The sequence below is a fragment of the Portunus trituberculatus genome, chromosome 3 (genome assembly GCF_017591435.1).
Source record: "Portunus trituberculatus isolate SZX2019 chromosome 3, ASM1759143v1, whole genome shotgun sequence".
NCBI lineage: Eukaryota > Metazoa > Arthropoda > Malacostraca > Decapoda > Portunidae > Portunus > Portunus trituberculatus.
The window spans coordinates 2,091,326-2,108,460 of NC_059257.1; the positions used below are offsets into that span (position 1 = coordinate 2,091,326).

Here is a 17,135-nt window from a genome sequence, read left to right on the forward strand (position 1 = left end):
AGATGAGGAATTCCTCCAATATGGTCCTTCTCCCCTTTTTTGGTTCCACCCTTCCTGACCGTGTTCATATCGGCCCTATCAATCTTAGGGTGAGGCGTTTTGTTTCCCGCCCTCTTCACTGTTTCTCATGATGTGGGTACGGCCATGGTAAAAGCTCCTGAAAGGAAGCATCTCGATGTGGTAATTGCTGTCCGCTAGACTCGCATTCTGAAGAGCATTGCAATGCTGCTGCTTACTGTATCCATTGTCGTGATGCTCACCAGGTGCGTTCCCTAAGTATCGCCTGGAGCAGGTCATTTTACTGCTTGCTAAAAGTCAATTCATCAGCCTTGGTAGTGCCCGCCGCAAACTCCTGTACCGCCAGAATTATGGTATTGGTGCGATATCCTATGCTTCATTGGCCGCTCGCTCTTCAGCTGAGTCTGCCGGACCGAAGACGACAACTGCTACCTCTTGCTCTTTTAGGGCGGGTGGTCCTGTTCATTTGGCCAATAGGTTTGCCCTTTTGTCCGATGACTCGGTTGAGTCATCTCTTAGAAGTGACGAGAAAATTACGGACTTGACCAAAGTAACCCATGTAGTGGATGTCCATTTGCCTCCTGCATCGCCTAAGACTTTGAAGGGCATGACCAAACGGCACCGCGGCTCTGCGGAGTCGTTAGATTTACCTCAGCCTAAGCAGTCTAAGGTTTCTCCCGGTGCATATAATCGTGAGTCTTCCAAGGACTGCTCTGCTAGGGTAGCTCCAGTAGTTTCTGTTCAGCCTCCTGTGACACCCTCTGTCTTAGATCGGGCTTCTTGTGATGATAATGGTCTTAGCATGGAGACGTCTGATGATATTGTCACAGCCGTCCCTCGTGGACTAACTGTGTCAAAAAGTGCAATCCAGCCTGACCCACGTCCTCCGATGACCGATAAGTGTGATGATGGTTCGCATCACTCACCGGTAGGGCAAAAGGCAATGGTCCAACGATCCGGCATATCACAACTCCCGGTGTCTTCTCGTCTCTTGATTATTTCTAGTCAGGTAACTCACGGGCAGCCTCATCAAAAGGCTTGCCCGTCCACATCACCTAAATAGTCATCTTCAAGCTTTTACAGTAGAACTGTAGAGGCCTTCGCGCCTCGTGGGGGAAACTCCAAGTTTTACTGTCGGAGTCCTCTCTAGCCTGTGTAGGTCTACAAGAGACTATTCTCGGTGATAGTACTTATTCTAATTCTCCTGGCTATCTTGCCTTTTTTAGCACTCCTTTCCCCGAACAGGGCCACCACGCTGGCACAGCTATTCCAGTCCGTCAGGATATACCTGTTGTCCCCTTGCAACTCAACTCTCCCCTTGAGGTGGTTGCTTTTAAGGTCTTTATGGGACGATCCTACACTATTTGCAGTTTATATCTCCCTCCTCCGGTTTCTGTTTCCCGGGGTGATCTTGACGGCCTGGTGCGTCAGCTGACTCTGTCTTTTCTCTTGTTAGGAGATTTTAACGGCCGTAACCCATTGTGGGATGAAGGTGCTAGTAATCTTCATGGGGTTTTAATCGGTTCTTTTATTGAGGATGAGGGATTGGAGATTTAAATTCTGGGGATGTTACACATTTCCACAGTCCTACTGGGACTTTTACGTCTATTGATCTTTCTATCTCTACATCTTATTCTTTCCTCGATTTTAATTGGCGGGTCCTAAAGGATTTGCACGTTGGTGACCACTTTCTTATTTTATTGGAATCTGTGAACTCTGAGCCACAATCCCGGTCCCCACGCTGGGTTTTAGACAAGACAGATTGGCCTCGATTCACAGACCTTGTGCTGAGGCTGTTGATTATTTTACTGATTTTTTTTTTCCGCAGCTATTCAGACAATTCCTAGGACGTCCGGTTCCTTTACCCGTTCCTTGCTGGAACGCAGCATGCCCAAAGGCTGTGAAAGAGAAACGAGCAGCTTTCTCTCGTCTCCGGCGAGATCGTGGGAACCCGCAGTGTCTGGACGCCGAGCACGAGCCCGCCGCGTTTTGAAAGAGGCACAAAGAGCCTCTTGGAAAGCTTATGTATCTTCCAATAACACCCGCCCCCTGGATAAGAACCGCCTTGTCGTGGTAAGGGGGCTTGCGTGCGCCTGTGACCTGGCGAGCTAGGCTAGAGGAGGCTTATGCCCCTGCTCTACCCTTTCGAGGGAGAGAGGGCTACCCATGCTAGTAAGGTCGCCAGTGAGGGGCCAGACTATATGGTTCCTACGCAGGCTGCCAGTGGACCAGCGGAGTCACCCGCTGGAAAGATCGCCCAATAGGGGCCGTCCTGTGCTGGAGGGTTGGGTGTCCAGGCTGGGATGCTTTGGGACCCCCTGGGGGGTCTCAACTCTGTCGTGGACAAACATTCGTATCATGTGGGTTTTTTTTTAAAGACTGGTCCGCATGGGGACGAGGTACCCCGTCTTCGGCAGCCAGCGCTCTCTCCAATTGTAGTCCCAATAGGTCGTTTCCCTTGCCCCTGGAGCCATTTTTTTGTGTAACTTTATACATATGGTTAAACACAAAAAAACTGTCAGGTTCTCGTGAAGTGACTCACCTGGCCCGGGAGACGTCATCTTTAAGTCTGAGTGGGAAGGAGGATTTCCCTCCACAAGGGCCTCCCACAGCAGTCTCCTGCTGTGGGAGTTCTTCTAGGTGACGCATTTCTGCTGCATGTGACTCCCTTTTGATGGTAAATGTTAATCCATCTTTTTCTTATCACGCCCTGCACTCCCTTCTCAAGGTGTATGGCACGGCTCTTCGTATTCGACTACTTTACGATAATGATTTTCCGTCTAACCGCTGCTATGTAATGTTTCTGTCATGCGACGAAGCCCATTTGGCTGTAGAACATGTAGCATCCCTGCCCCTTGCTGGCTCTGGCTTTAAGACAAAACTTCTCCACTCTCGCAATATTTCGGACAGTGACACGGACTACATCCCAAATCTTTTTGACCACCAATCATAATGAATGAGTTCAGTTCTTGAAGTCCGCCAGATCCCCCCTTCACGTTGGTTTGTGGCGTACTACAGAAATAGGCACGGGAACTTTATCCATGCCTCCCGGTACTTCCCCTGATGGGAACCGCCTTGTCGTGGTAGGGGGGCTTGCGTGCCCCTGTGACCTGGCGAGCTAGGCTAGAGGGTGTTAGGCCCCTGCTCTGTCCTTTCGAGGGGGAGAGGGCTACCCATGCTAGTAAGGTCGCCAGTGAGGAGTCAGACTAAATGGTTCCTACGTAGGCTGCCAGTGAACCAGCGGAGCCACCTGCTGGAGGGATCACCCAGTAGGGTCCGTCTTGTGCTGGATGGTTGGGTGTCAAGGCTGGGATGCTTTGGGAGGGGGGTCTCAGCTCTGTCGTGAACAAACAATCGTATCATGTGTGGCCTGTTTTTAAAACGACTGGTCCGCATGGGGACGAGGTACCCTGTCCACGGCAGCCAGCGCTCCCTCCTACTATAGTCCCAGTAGGTGGTTTCCCATGCCCCTGGGGCCATTTTTTGTGTAACTTTATATATATGGTGAAACACAAAAAACTCTCAGGTTCTCGTGAGGTGGCTGACCTGGCCCGCGAGAAGTCATCTTCAGGTCTGAGTGGGAAGGAGGATTCCCCTTCACAAGAGCCTCCTGCAGCAGTCTCCCGTTGTGGGGGTTATTCTGAGGGGCGTATTTCTGCTGCATATGACTCCTTTGTGATGGTAAATGTTAACCCATTATTTTCTTATCAGGCCTTGCACTCACTTCTCAAGGTGTATGGCACGGTTCTTCGCATACGACTTGTTTATGATCAGAATTTTCCATCTAACCACTGCTATGTGACTTTTCTATCATGTGACGAAGCCCGTCTGGCTTATGAACATGTAGCATCTCTTCCCCTTGCTGGCTCTGTCTTTAAGATAGAACTTCTCCACTCTCGCAATATTTCGGACAGCGACACGGACTACATCCCAAATCTTTTTGACCACCATTCTGAGAGTTCAGTTCCTGAAGTCTGCCAGATCCCGCCTCCACGTTGGTTTGTGTCCTACTACAAAAAAGGGCGCGGGAATTTCATACATGCCTCCCAGTACCTGTCAAAAGAGATCGGCACGATTCCTGAGAGAAACCTGAAGAAATACGGTAAGGGGGTGCTAGTGCGAACGAAAGATATTACGCAGTCAAGGATGTTGCAACATCTACCATGTCCTTCTGACAGCATGTTTGACTATAAAGGCACATCCCACCTTTAATTACAGCAAAAGGTTGTGTGTACAGTCAGGATCTTTATGAATTCCCTGATGAGGAAATACTAGCAATGATTCCTATCTCAGTCCAAAAGGTAACAAAGATAAGGAACTCCTTCAACATGGTCGTATTCACCTTTTTTGGTTCCACCCTTCCTGACCGTGTTAATATCGGACCTATTAATCTTAGGGTGAGGCGTTTTGTTTCTCGCCCTCTTCAGTGTTTCTCGTGTTATTCGTACGGTCACGGTAAAAGCTCCTGCAAGGAAGCTTCCCGATGTGGTAATTGCTCTGCACTAGACTCACATTCTGAGTAGCATTGCAATACTGCTGCTTATTGTTTTTATTGCCGTGATGCTCACCAAATACGTTCCAGGCAATGCCCTAGGTATCGCCTGGAACAAGATATTTTACAGCTCGCTAACAGTCAGTTTATTAGCCTTGGTAGTGCCCGACGCGAATTCCTTTACCGCCAGAAGGATGGTACTGGTGCGACATCCTGTGCTTCATTGGCCGCACGCTCTTCAGGTGAGTCTGCCGGTCAAAAGACAACTCTTTCTGCTACCGCTCGCTTAGTTGTGGCGAGTGGTCCTGTTCATTTGGCCAGTAGGTTTTCCCTTTTGTCCGATGACTCAGTTGAGTCATCTTTAAGAAGTGACAAGAATAGTACAGACTTGACCAAAGTCACCCATATAGTAGATGTCCATTTGCCATCTCTATCTCCTAAGCCTTTAAAGGGCCTAACCAAACGTCACCATGGCTCTGCGGAGATGATCGATTTAGCTCAGCCTAAACAATCTAAGGTTTCTCCCGGTGTACGTGACCGTGAGTCCTCCAGGGACCGCTCTACAATAGTAGCTCCAGTTGTTTCTGTCCAGCCTTCTGTGACGCCTCCGTCTCCGATCGGGCTTCTTGTGATGAGGACGGTCTTAGCATGGAGACGTCCAATGATATTGTCACAGCCATCCCTTGTGGACCCGCTGTGTCAAAAAGTGGAGTCCAGCCTGACCCTCGTCCTCCGAGGACCGGTAGGGGTAATGATGGTTCGCATCACTCACCGGCAAGCCGAAAGGCAGCGGTCCGACGACCCGGCACATCACAACTCCCGGTGTCTTCTCGTCGGTTAATTATTTCTAATCAGGTGAGTTACGGGCAGCCCCTTCAAGAGGCTCGCCCGTCCACTGCACCTAAATAGTCATCTTCAAGCTTCTATAGTGGAACTGTAGAGGCCTTCGCGCCTCGTAAGGGGAACTCCGAGCTTTGCTGTCGGAGTTCTCTCCAGCACGTGTAACTTTATAAGGGACTATGCTAGGTGATAGTACTTATTCTAGTCCTCCTGGCTATCGTGCCTTTTTTACACAGACCTTAACTCTTTTATCCGTCCGCTGGCTGACTTTTCTACTTGTGCTGAAGCTTTACTAAGCGTCTCGTTCCTTGGTGGAACGCAGCATGCACTGCAGCGGTGAAAGAGAAACGGGCAGCTTTCTCTCGTCTCCGGCGACATCGTGAGGACCCGCAGTGCCTGAAAGCTTTTCGGCGCTGCCGAGCTCGGGCCCGCCGCGTTTTGAAAGAGGCACAAAGAGCCTCGTGGAAAGCCTATGTCTCTTACATACGCGTCCGCATCCCTCTTACGGATGTCTTTAACAAAGTCCGCCGAATTGTTGGGAAGTATTCTGCTCCTTCCCCACCAATTTTGTTGTCTGCTGGGCGAACGGTGGCAGACCCTAAGAATGTCGCTGACCTCTTCGTGGAGCACTTTGCCAGTGTTTCCCAGAGGCATCCTGCAGCTCCGGGCGCACGTCACCGCCAGAGAATGGAATCTCTCGGCATAAACTTTTCTTCCGCTGGAGGGGAGTCTTATAATGTCCCTTTCTCTGCTTCCGAGTTGCGGACTGCTTTGTCCCAGTGTCACGACTCTTCTCCTGGGCCAGATGATATACCTTATGCCTTCTTGCGCCACATGTCTGACACTGTTTTTAACTTTCTTTTAAATCTTTATAATATGATTTGGCATACCGGTGACTTTCCATCTTCTTGGGCTGTGGCAGTGGTTCTCCCATTTCCGAAGCCTGGGAAAGATAATCTCCAGTCTACGAACTACCGTCCTATATCTTTGACATCCTACATTTGTAAAGTTTTAGAAAAGATGGTAAATGTAAGACTCATGTGGTACTTGGAGAGGGGAAAATACTTGTCATCGGTACAGTACGGCTTCCGAAAAATGAGGTATATTACTGATGCCTTTTTATCCCTAGACTCTTCCATTTGTGAGGCCTTCGCTAATCACCACAATCAAGTAACAGTCTTTTTTGACCTGGAGAAGGCCTACGACACGGCTTGGTGTCATGGCATTTTACAGTCTTTGTTTAATTTTGGCCTAAGTGGCCATCTTCCTCTTTTTATTCAACAGTTTTTATCCAGACGTTTTTTACGGGTTCGAGTGGGGAGTGTTCTGTCTGAGGTTACTGCTCTAACTGATGGCGTTCCACAGGGAAGTATTTTTAGTGTTACATTATTTGCGGTCGCCATAAATTGTGTGATTGATACTCTCCAAGATGACATTCACAGCTCCTTATATGATAATGATTTATGTATTTCTCTTGCTGCTACTAGGATGTCACTCATTGAGCGCAAGCTCCAACTGGCGATCAATAGGGTGTCCAGTTGGGCCAACATGAACGGTTTTCGATTCTCCACCTGGAAGACCGTAGCTATGCATTTCTGTCGCAACCGTGGTGTCACTCCAGACCCTGCGTTATACCTCGCCAATAGACGTCTCTCATGCGTGGAGGCGTCTCAATATCTTGGCCATTTATTTGACAACCGTCTCACCTGGGTTCCCCATTTCCGTTCTCTTAAGGCGTCTTGTCGGCAGGCATTATCCCTTCTTCGGGTTTTAAGTCACACCTCTTGGGGCGCGGACAGGGACACGTTACTGCTGCTTCACCGTACACTCATACTTCCGAAGCTGGAATACGGCTGTGAGATCTAATCATCCGCAACGGATGCACGACTACGCACGCTTGACCCCGTGCATCATGCTGGGGTCCGCTTGGCTACGGGTGTATTTCGGACATCTCCAATACCTAGCCTTCTAGTGGATGCTGGTTTCTTGTCGCTCGACCTCCGGCGCCAGTCTTCGATGCTCCGGTGTTGGTTTCGCACCCACTGTCTTCCTGATTCTGTTTCCTGTGTGTCAATGTTGCGGGACTCGCGCTCGCAGGCGTATGTCACTCGACCTAGTCTCCCTAAACCTTTTGGCCTACGAGTTGCAAATCTCATGGAAGAGTTATCTATCGACCCCACTCCTGTGTACTCTTTCCGGCTCCCCCGAGTTGGTTATTGGCAGCTTCCTGTTACCTCATTATGCCCTTCTGCCATGGATGGCAAACAGGATTTTTTGGCAGCTCTGTCCCACACACGGTTTTTAGAACACTTTTTTATGCATTCTGATGATATCAGTGTTTTTACTGATTGTTCCAAATCCGACGCAGGCGTTGGGTTTAGTGTGTTTTTCCCATCTTTTTATCGGTCTGGCAGTCTTCCTTCGATCGCCTCCGTCTTTACTGCGGAGCTGTCTGCCATAGTTCTAGCTTTACAGATTATTTTTACTCTCCCGGTTTCGTCTTTTACAATTTTTAGTGACTGTCGCATTGCTCTTACTGCTCTCTCTTCTTTTTTTTCCATCACCCATTGGTTTTATCAGCCCTAGAGTGGCTATATCTACTTACCAGAAGAGGATATCGTGTTGGGTTCTGTTGGGTCCCTGGTCACGTTGGTGTTCCAGGGAATGAACACGCTGACCGCCTCGCTGAAGAGGCAGCAAGTCGCGCTCCATCTCCTGCCCCTGTTCCTTTTCGAGATGTATTTCATCTAATTCGAGTGGCGGTTGCATTAATTTGGCAGAGGAGATGGCTAACGGGGGTCGCAACCTCGAAAATGGGAGAGATCACTACTTCCACACTCCCTCTGTGGACATACACCCATGTCCGGGATCGCCGTGCACAGACGTTATTGGCGCGACTTCGTATAGGTCACACGTACCTTACACAAAGGTACCTCCTGACCAGGGACCCTCAACCTTATTGTGATGACTGCCTGGTGCCGCTTACGGTGCGGCACCTACTAGTGGAGTGCCCCAATTTGACTGACTTAAGACACCGCTACCTCTACCGCTCTCGCGGTAGAGATAACGGTGTCTATTATATCTCAAAGGTCCTTGGGCCAGAGTGCCTGGCCAACGGCCATGACGTTTTTAGATTTTTGGGAGAAGCTGGCCTTCTCCCAAAGCTCTGAATTTTATCTAGTATCTAGTATTATTAGTTTTTAGCTTTTTAATTGTATTGTTTTTAATCACTTTTAATTTATATATATATATATATATATATATATATATATATATATATATATATATATATATATATATATATATATATATATATATATATATATATATATATATATATATATATATATATATATATATATATATATATATATATATATATATATATATATATATATATATATATATATATATACACGTTAGTTGCAATGAATTTATAATAGCGGCGCCATAAATTTAAAATCCATCAATCCATCCATTTCGGTACTTGTCTAAAGAGATCGGCAAGATTCCTGATTGAAACCTCAAGAAATACAGGAAGGCGGTGCTCGTGCTAGCTAAAGTTATTACGCAGGCGAGAATGTTACAACAACTCCCATGCCCTAATGAGAGCATCTTTGCCGAGAGATTTCATTCTTTGGCGGTGACGTGCGCCTGGGGCTGCAAGATGCCTCCGGGAAACACTGGCAAAGTGCTCCGCGAAGAGGTCGGCGACAGTCCTAGGGTATGCCACCTTTCGCCCATCAGACAACTAAACTGGTGGGGGAGGAGCAGAATATTTCCCAGCAATTCGGCGGACTTTATCAAAGACATCCGTAAGAGGATCCCCCCAGATGGGAACCGCCTTGTCGTGGTGGGGGGACTTGCGTGCCCATGTGACCTGGCGAGCTAGGCTAGAGGGGGCTTAGGCCCCTGTTCTACTCTTTCGAAGGGGAGAGGGCTACCCACGCTAGTAAGGTCGCCAGTTAGGGGCCAGACTAAATGGTTCCTACGTAGGCTGCCAGTGGACCAGCGGAGCCACACGCTGGAGAGATCGCCCAATAGGGGCCGTCCTGTGCTGGATGGTTGGGTGTCCAGGCTGGGATGCTTTGGGAGGGAGGTCTCAGCTCTGTCGTGGACAAACTTTCGTATCATGTGAGACCTTTTTTTATTAGGACTGCTCGGCATGGGGACGAGGTACCCCTTCCATGGCAGCCAGCGCTCCCTCCCATTGTAGTCCCACTAGGTGGCTTTCCTTGCCCCTGGAGCCAATTTTTTGTGTAGCTGTTTTTTCATGGGAAAACTCAAAAAACATTCAGGTTCTCGTGAGGTGGCTGACCTGGCCCACGAGACGTCATCTTCAGGTCTGAGTAAGGAGGAGGATTCCCCTCCACAAGGGCCTCCCACAGCAGTCTCCTGTTCTGGAAGTTCTTTTGAGGGACGCATTTCTGCAGCATATGACTCTCTTGTAATGGTAAATGTTAATCTATCATTTTCCTATCATGCCTTGTACTCACTTCTCAAGGCGTATGGTACGGTTGTTCGCATTCGACTGGTTTATGATAAGGACTTTCCTTCTAACCGCTGCTATGTGACGTTTATGTCATGTGATGAAGCCCGTTTAGCTTATGAACATGTAGCGTCTCTGCCCCTCGTTGGCCATGGCTTTAAAACTGAATTTCTCCAGTCACGTAATATTTCAGACAGTGACATGGATTACATCCCAAATGTTTTTGAAAACTATTTAGAGAATTCAGTTCCTGAGGTCCGCCAGATCCCGCCTCCTCGTTGTTTTATGGCGTACTATAGAAATGGGCGTGGGAACTTCATTCAGGCCTCCCGGTATTTTGCCAAAGAAATCGGCACTATTCCTGAGGGAAACCTCAAGAAATATGGTAAAGGGTGCTAGTGCGTGATAAAGATATTACACAAGCGAGGATGTTGCAACATCTCCCATGCCCTACTGACAGCATGTTTGAGACTGTTAAGGCTTATCCCACCTTTAATTATAGCAAAGGTTGTGTTTATAGTCACGACCTTTATAAATTTCCAGAGGAGGAAATACTATCAATGTGTCCTACCTCTGTGCAAAAGGTGACTAAAATGAGGAACTCCTCCAACATGGTCCTTCACACCTTTTTTGGCTCCACCCTCCCTGAACGTGTTAATATCGGACCTATTAATCTTAGGGTGAGGCGTTTTATTTCCCGTCCTCTTCAGTGCTTCTCATGCTATGGATACGGTCACGGCATAACCTCGTGTAAGGAAGCTTCCCGATGTGGTAATTCACTCTGCACTCGACTCACATTCAGAGGAGCATTGCAATGGTGCAGCTTATTATTTCCATTGCTGTGATGCTCACCAGGTACGTTCCAAGCAATGCCCCAGGTATCGCCTGGAGCAGGACATTCTACAACTTGCTAAACACTCGGTTCATAAGCCTAGGTAGCGCCCGCCGTGAACTCCTGTACCGCCAGAAGGACAGTACTGGTGCGAAATCCTATACTGCATTGGCCCCTCACTCTTCTGCAGAGTTGGCCGGTCCGAAGACGACAACTCCTGCTACCTCTCGCTCTGTTTGGGCGAATGGTCCTGTTCATTTGGCCAATAGGTTTGCCCTATTGTCAGATGACTCGATTGAGTCAACTCTTAGAAGTGACGAGACAAATACGGACTTGACCAAAGTCACCCATGTTGTAGATGTCCATTTGTCACCTGTATCGCCTAAGCCTTTGAAAGGCCTGACCAAACGGCACCGAGGCTCCGCGGAGTCGATAGATTTAGCTCAGCCTAAACAGTCTAAAGTTTTTCCCGGTGTACGTGATCGTGAGTCCTCGAGGCATTTGGCATGATTTGGCATACCGGTGACTTTCTTACTTCTTGGGCCGTGGCATTGGTTCTCTCATTTCCGAAGCCTGGGAAGGATCATCTCCAGGCTACGAATTACCGTCATATATCTTTGACGTCTTGTATTTGTAAAGTGTTAGAAAAAATGGTAAATGTAAGACTCATGTGGTACTTGGAGAGGAGGAACTACTTGTCATCGGTACAGTACGGCTTCTGAAAAATGAGGTCTACTACGGATGTTCTTTTATCCCTAGAGTCTTCTATTTGTGAGGCCTTCGCTTATCACCACCACCGTTTACTGTATTTTTTTACCTGGAGAATGACTACGACACAGCTTGGTGTTATGGGATTTTACATTCCTTCTTTAATTATGGTCTCCGTGGCCACCTTCCTATTTTTATCCAGCAGTTTTTATCCAGACGTCTTTTACGGGTTCGTGTTGAGAGTGTTCTCTCCGATGCTACAGCTTTAAATGACGGTGTCCCAAGGGGAAGTATTCTTAGTGTTACGCTATTCGCAGTTGCAATAAATGGTGTTATAGATACTCTACCAGATGGTGTTTACAGCTCTCTATATGTGGACGACTTGTGTATCTCTTTTGCTGCTGCTAGGATGTCACTGATAGAGCAAAAGCTCCAACTGGCAATAAATCGGGTGTCCAGTTGGACCAACATAAACGGATTTCGATTCTACACCTCAAAGACCGTGTCTATGCATTTTTGTCGAAATCGTGGCGTCCATCCAGATCCCGATTTATATTTAGCCAATAGACGCATCTCATGTGTGAAGGCGACTCGATATCTTGGCCTATTGTTTGATAGTCGTCTTACTTGGGTTCCACATTTCCGTTCTCTTAAAGCGTCTTGCAGTACGGCACTATCCCTTCTTCGTGTTTTAAGTCACACCTCTTGGGGCGCGGACAGGGAAACTTTGCTGCTTCTTCACCGTACACTTATACTTTCAAAACTGGAGTACGGCTGTGAGATCTATTCATCCGCAATGGGTGCACGACTACGCACGCTTGACCCCGTGCATCATGCTGGGGTCCGCTTGGCTACGGGTGTATTTCGGACATCTCAAATACCTAGCCTTCTAGTGGATGCTGGTTTCTGGCCGCTTAACCTCCGGCGCCAGTCTTCGATGCTCCGGTGTTTGTTTCGCGCTCACCGTCTTCCCGATTCTGTCCCTTGTCTGTCAATATTGCGAGACTCGCGCTCGCAGGCGTATGCCACTCGACCGAGTCTACCTAAACCTTTTGGCCTTCGAGTGGCAAATCTTATGGTGGACTTATCTATCGACCCCACTCCTGTCCTCTCTTTCCGGATCCCACGAGTTGGTTATTGGCAGCTTCCTGGTGTGTCATTATGCCCTCCTACCATTGATGATAAGAAGGATTTACTGCCAGCTCTGTCCCAAACACGGTTTTTAGAACACTTTTTTTATCCATTCTAATGATATTCCTGTTTTTACTGATGGTTCCATATCCGACGCAGGCGTCGGGTTTAGTGTAGTTTTTCCCTCTTTTTATCGTTGTGGCAGCCTTGCTGCGGCGCCAGATGACCTACGCTGTTGCGTCGCCTACCTTTAAATACCCCCCCCCTCGTCTTTACTGCAGAGCTGGCTGCCATAGTTCTAGCTTTACAGGTAATTTTTACTCTCCCGGTTTAGTCTTTTACAATTTTTTGTGACTGTCGCAGTGCTCTTCCTTCTCTCTCTTGGTTTATATCCCTTAACCCTTTGGTTTTATCAACCCTAGAGTAGGAGTGGCTATATTTTCTTACCCAACGAGGATATTGTGTTGGGTTCTGTTGGGTTCCTGGTCACGTAAGTGTTCCAAGGAATGAACACGCAGATCGCCTCGCTAAAGAGGCAGCAAGTCGCGCTCCATCTCCTGCCCCTGTTCCGTTTTGAGACCTATTTCATTCTATTTGTGCGGCGATTGCAGTAATTTGGCAGAGGAGATGGCTAACGGGGGTCGCAACCTCGAAATTGTGAGAGATCACTACTTTCACTACATACACCCATGTCCGGGAACGACGTTTACAGACTTTATTGGCGCGACTGCGTATAGTTCACAAGTACCTTACAGAAAGGTACCTGTTGAGAAGGGACCCTCAACCTTACTGTGATGACTGCCTGGAGTCGATAACGGTTCGGCACCTATTAGTGGGGTGCCCCAGTTTGACTGACTTAACCTACCTCTACCGCGACGGTGTGTATTATATCTCAAAGTTCCTTTGACCAGAGTGCCTGGCCCAAGGCCGTGACGTTTTAGAAAGCTGGCCTTCTCCCAAAGCTGTGAATTTTATTTGATTTTATTATATGTATGTTAATATTTTATGTATTTTATTAGTTTATTTATTTATTTTTTTTTTTTTTTGCTTTTTAGTTACCATTATTTTTTTTCGTTTTTACTTGCTTTTATTTACTTTATGATTTCTTTTAAACCCTTTTTAATGCGGCGCCATATGACCTCCGCTTTTGCGGCGCCTACATCTAACCCCCCCACCCCACACACACACACCAACATGAGTACACGAAGGCTCTCCTCTCTGATCGGTGTTCCTCGAATGGCAGCTTGGCGAACATTGAAGAAAGAAAGCTTTCATCCATACCACTTTCTAAAAGTTTGAAAGGCGGCTTAGTTTCTGCTACCGGTTGCAACATCAACAAAACTGTAGCAACATCTTTGACACCGATGAAGCGACATTCACACGGCAAGAGACAGTTCATTAACACAACCAACACTGGTGGGAAGAGGGAATCCATACAATTATTATTATTATTAATATTATTATCATTATTATCATTATTATTATTACTATTTATTTATCTATTTATCTAGCATGATGTGTACGGTGCAATATCAGTCATTCAAAGCTTCTAACTCCTTTCATAACTCCTAATCGTTCATTTGATATTGATAACCATGTTTTTTCTTACTTATTTATTATTATTGTTGTTATTATTATTATTATTATTATTATTATTATTATTATTATTATTATTATTACATTTATTTGTTTATTTATTAAAAATGAGACTATGGTAGAGGTATACATAACATGAACCATACAAACCTTTTTTTGCGCCCACCAGGAAGTAGTAAAGGGTCAAGAACTCCTGGTCCCAACGAGTTAGGGGAGATGGTTTTGTACCTGTAGTGAAGGAGTCAAATAAGTGTATTGATAATTGTGAGCATCCTTAAGTATATATAAGTTGATGCTTGAAGATACGGTGAAGTGAGTACATTGCAATATGAATTAACGCATAAAGTAGTTTATTGTTTTTTAGTTTTTTTTTATTTAGGAGAAAAGGCTAGCCAAGGGCAACACAATGTTAAAATAATAAAAAGGCCCACTTGAGTGCTAGTTCTTTAAAAGATAAGAAGGGTTAGCCATAATTAGGGAGCAAATGTCTTGATACCTCCCTCTTAAAAGAAATTAAGTGATAGGAAGACGGAAATACAGAAGCCGGCAGGGAGATCCAGAGTTTACCAGTGAAAGAAATTATTAAGAGTACTTGTAAACTCTTGCATTAAATAAGTGGACAGAATAGTAGTGAATGATTGAAAGTACTGGTTAACTCTTGCATTAGAGAGGTGGACAGAATAGTGGTGAATGATTGAGAGTACTGGTTGACTCTTGTATTAGGGAGTTGGACAGAATAGTGGTAAATGATTGAGAACAATGGTTAACTCTTGCATTAGAAAGTTGGGCAGAATAGTGGTGAATGATTGAGAGTACTGGTTAATTGTTGCGTTTGAGAGTTGGACTGAAAAAGGATGAGAGGAAGAAAGTCTTGTGCAGCAAGGGTGGAGGAAGAGGAGGAGGGGCATGCAGTGAAATGAATATATTGATAATTGTGCGATTAATGAGAAATAATAAAAAAAAAAAATTATGAGATGACTAGACTGGAATAAGCAGAAATAAGAGGGAAAAAATATATATAACACAAACTCCTAAAAAATTTAAAGAAATAATTATTTGACAGAGAAATTACATAAGTAAATAATGAACAAATCAATAGCATGTATATTCCCTTGTGCCATCATGATTAAGTGTGTGTGTGTGTGTGTGTGTGTGTGTGTGTGTGTGTGTGTGTGTGTGTGTGTGTGTGTGTGTGTGTGTGTGTGTGTGTGTGTGTGTGTGTGTGTGTGTGTGTGTGTAGTCTAAGTAATGTACAACAAAAACTAGGATAGTACATTGACTACTACAAATTCACAGAACTTTCATAGAATTTCAAAAGATGACCCCAAACAAGAAATGTTTTACAGTAGTTACTCCTCCAAAAGAGACAGACAGGAAAGCTCATATTATGAAATACACCTGATATTTTTTTCTTTTCAAACTTCACTATAACTTCAGAGCTATTAACCCCTTCACTACTGAGACGTATTTTACCTCAAGATTAGGGTGTGATTAGACGATTCTATTTACATTAGGAAGGGTCTTTGGAGGTCAGAAGATTAATAGCCACAGTCTTCACTATTTCAATCCCCACACAAGTTTCTGAAGCTGTAAAAAATCGCCAAATAGTAACCAAAATTAATATGAAAGCTCGACATGGTACTGATAGGGTTAATGTTATTTACTTGGGGAATACAGGAATAAATCCACATAAAAAAAATATCCATATGTAAACGAAAGAAGTAGAATGCATATTAAAAAAAAGTTTTCGTAAAAGTTAGAACGTTCCTTAATTTCGTGCTTATCTAAAGTTTATATATATATATATATATATATATATATATATATATATATATATATATATATATATATATATATATATATATATATATATATATATATATATTTATTTTTTTTTATTTATTTATTTATTTATTTATTTTTTTTTTTTTTTTTTTTTTTTTTTTTTCTTTACAATTCTTAATAGCACGAATCTTACACATATACAACTTCATAATCTTGTATCTGATGGCTGGTAAGGCTTCCGTCAAGATCGCTATACTGTTGATCTTCTGGCTCTTCTTTACTGGGTCTTTTAAACATTTCGGTGAAGCTTTTGCTCTTGCCTTCGACATGACTAAGCTTAGTCGTCTATCCTTTTCTCTGCAACACCGTCTAAAGTATATTTGCTCATATATGAAGTACAGTTTGTATGTATGGGGAGATTACTCTGCTGATATTATTATGATTATTATTATTATTATTATTATTATTATTATTATTATTATTATTATATTTTAACAAAATGACTTCAGCCTCTTCCTCACCGCCACAATGTTGCATGTCTTGCTATCCCCCCTCTCTCTCTCTCTCTCTCTCTCTCTCTCTCTCTCTCTCTCTCTCTCTTTCTCTCATGTATACTGATCTTTTACCATTGTTTTTTGCTTGTCTTTCTTCCTCTCTCGCTACACAAGTCTTTCTTTCTTGTGGAGTTTCCTCTCTGGTTCTATGTTTCCACCTACCTATGAACTGAAGTCATTTAAGTAGGTTATTTCAAGACGTATATTCCGTTAGTTAGGTTCATTCTTTCGGTTCTACTTGGGATCAGGTATCCAAGAGGTCTTAGTTTATTTAATGGTTTTCGTTCCCTTTGTTCCGTTTTCTTCTTTCATAAAAAAAAAATACCAATCCTGGAATGTCTAGTAATTTTATATAAGGTTCCATTTCCTTGTAAAATTTTCTGTGTATTTCGTGACAATTTTCAAGACTTGTATCTCATTTTGAACGCTGTTAAAACACTTTGGCGAGAATTTCTTATCTTAATATGCTATGGACAATTTAGTAAACCTTTGATAACTCTCATAACTTTAAAAGCAATAAAATGTATGGTACTTAATTATTCAAGCAAACTAGTACAAACAACGGTTAGCCTCTCGCCAAATACTGACCCTTGGCTTCACGACTTATCCGATACCCTTACTCACTCTGATTATTATTTTTTTTTCTTTTTAATATCCTGATCTATAGCGCCTGTAGGTAACTTATAGAGT

General features: G+C 44.8%; 1 protein-coding gene across 1 annotated transcript in view; it reads right to left on the reverse strand.

Moving 5' to 3' along the window:
- LOC123509133 (cell wall protein IFF6-like) overlaps positions 1–15,597 on the reverse strand; it is a 32,999-nt gene extending 17,402 nt beyond the window's left edge. The window contains exons 1-2 of the mRNA XM_045263296.1: positions 15,580–15,597; positions 14,257–14,334 (exon numbers count right to left, since the gene is read on the reverse strand). The gene's annotated coding sequence lies outside the window, so the exon portion shown is untranslated. The remainder of the gene's footprint in view (positions 1–14,256; positions 14,335–15,579) is intronic.
- Between the last annotated feature and the right edge of the window lie 1,538 nt (positions 15,598–17,135).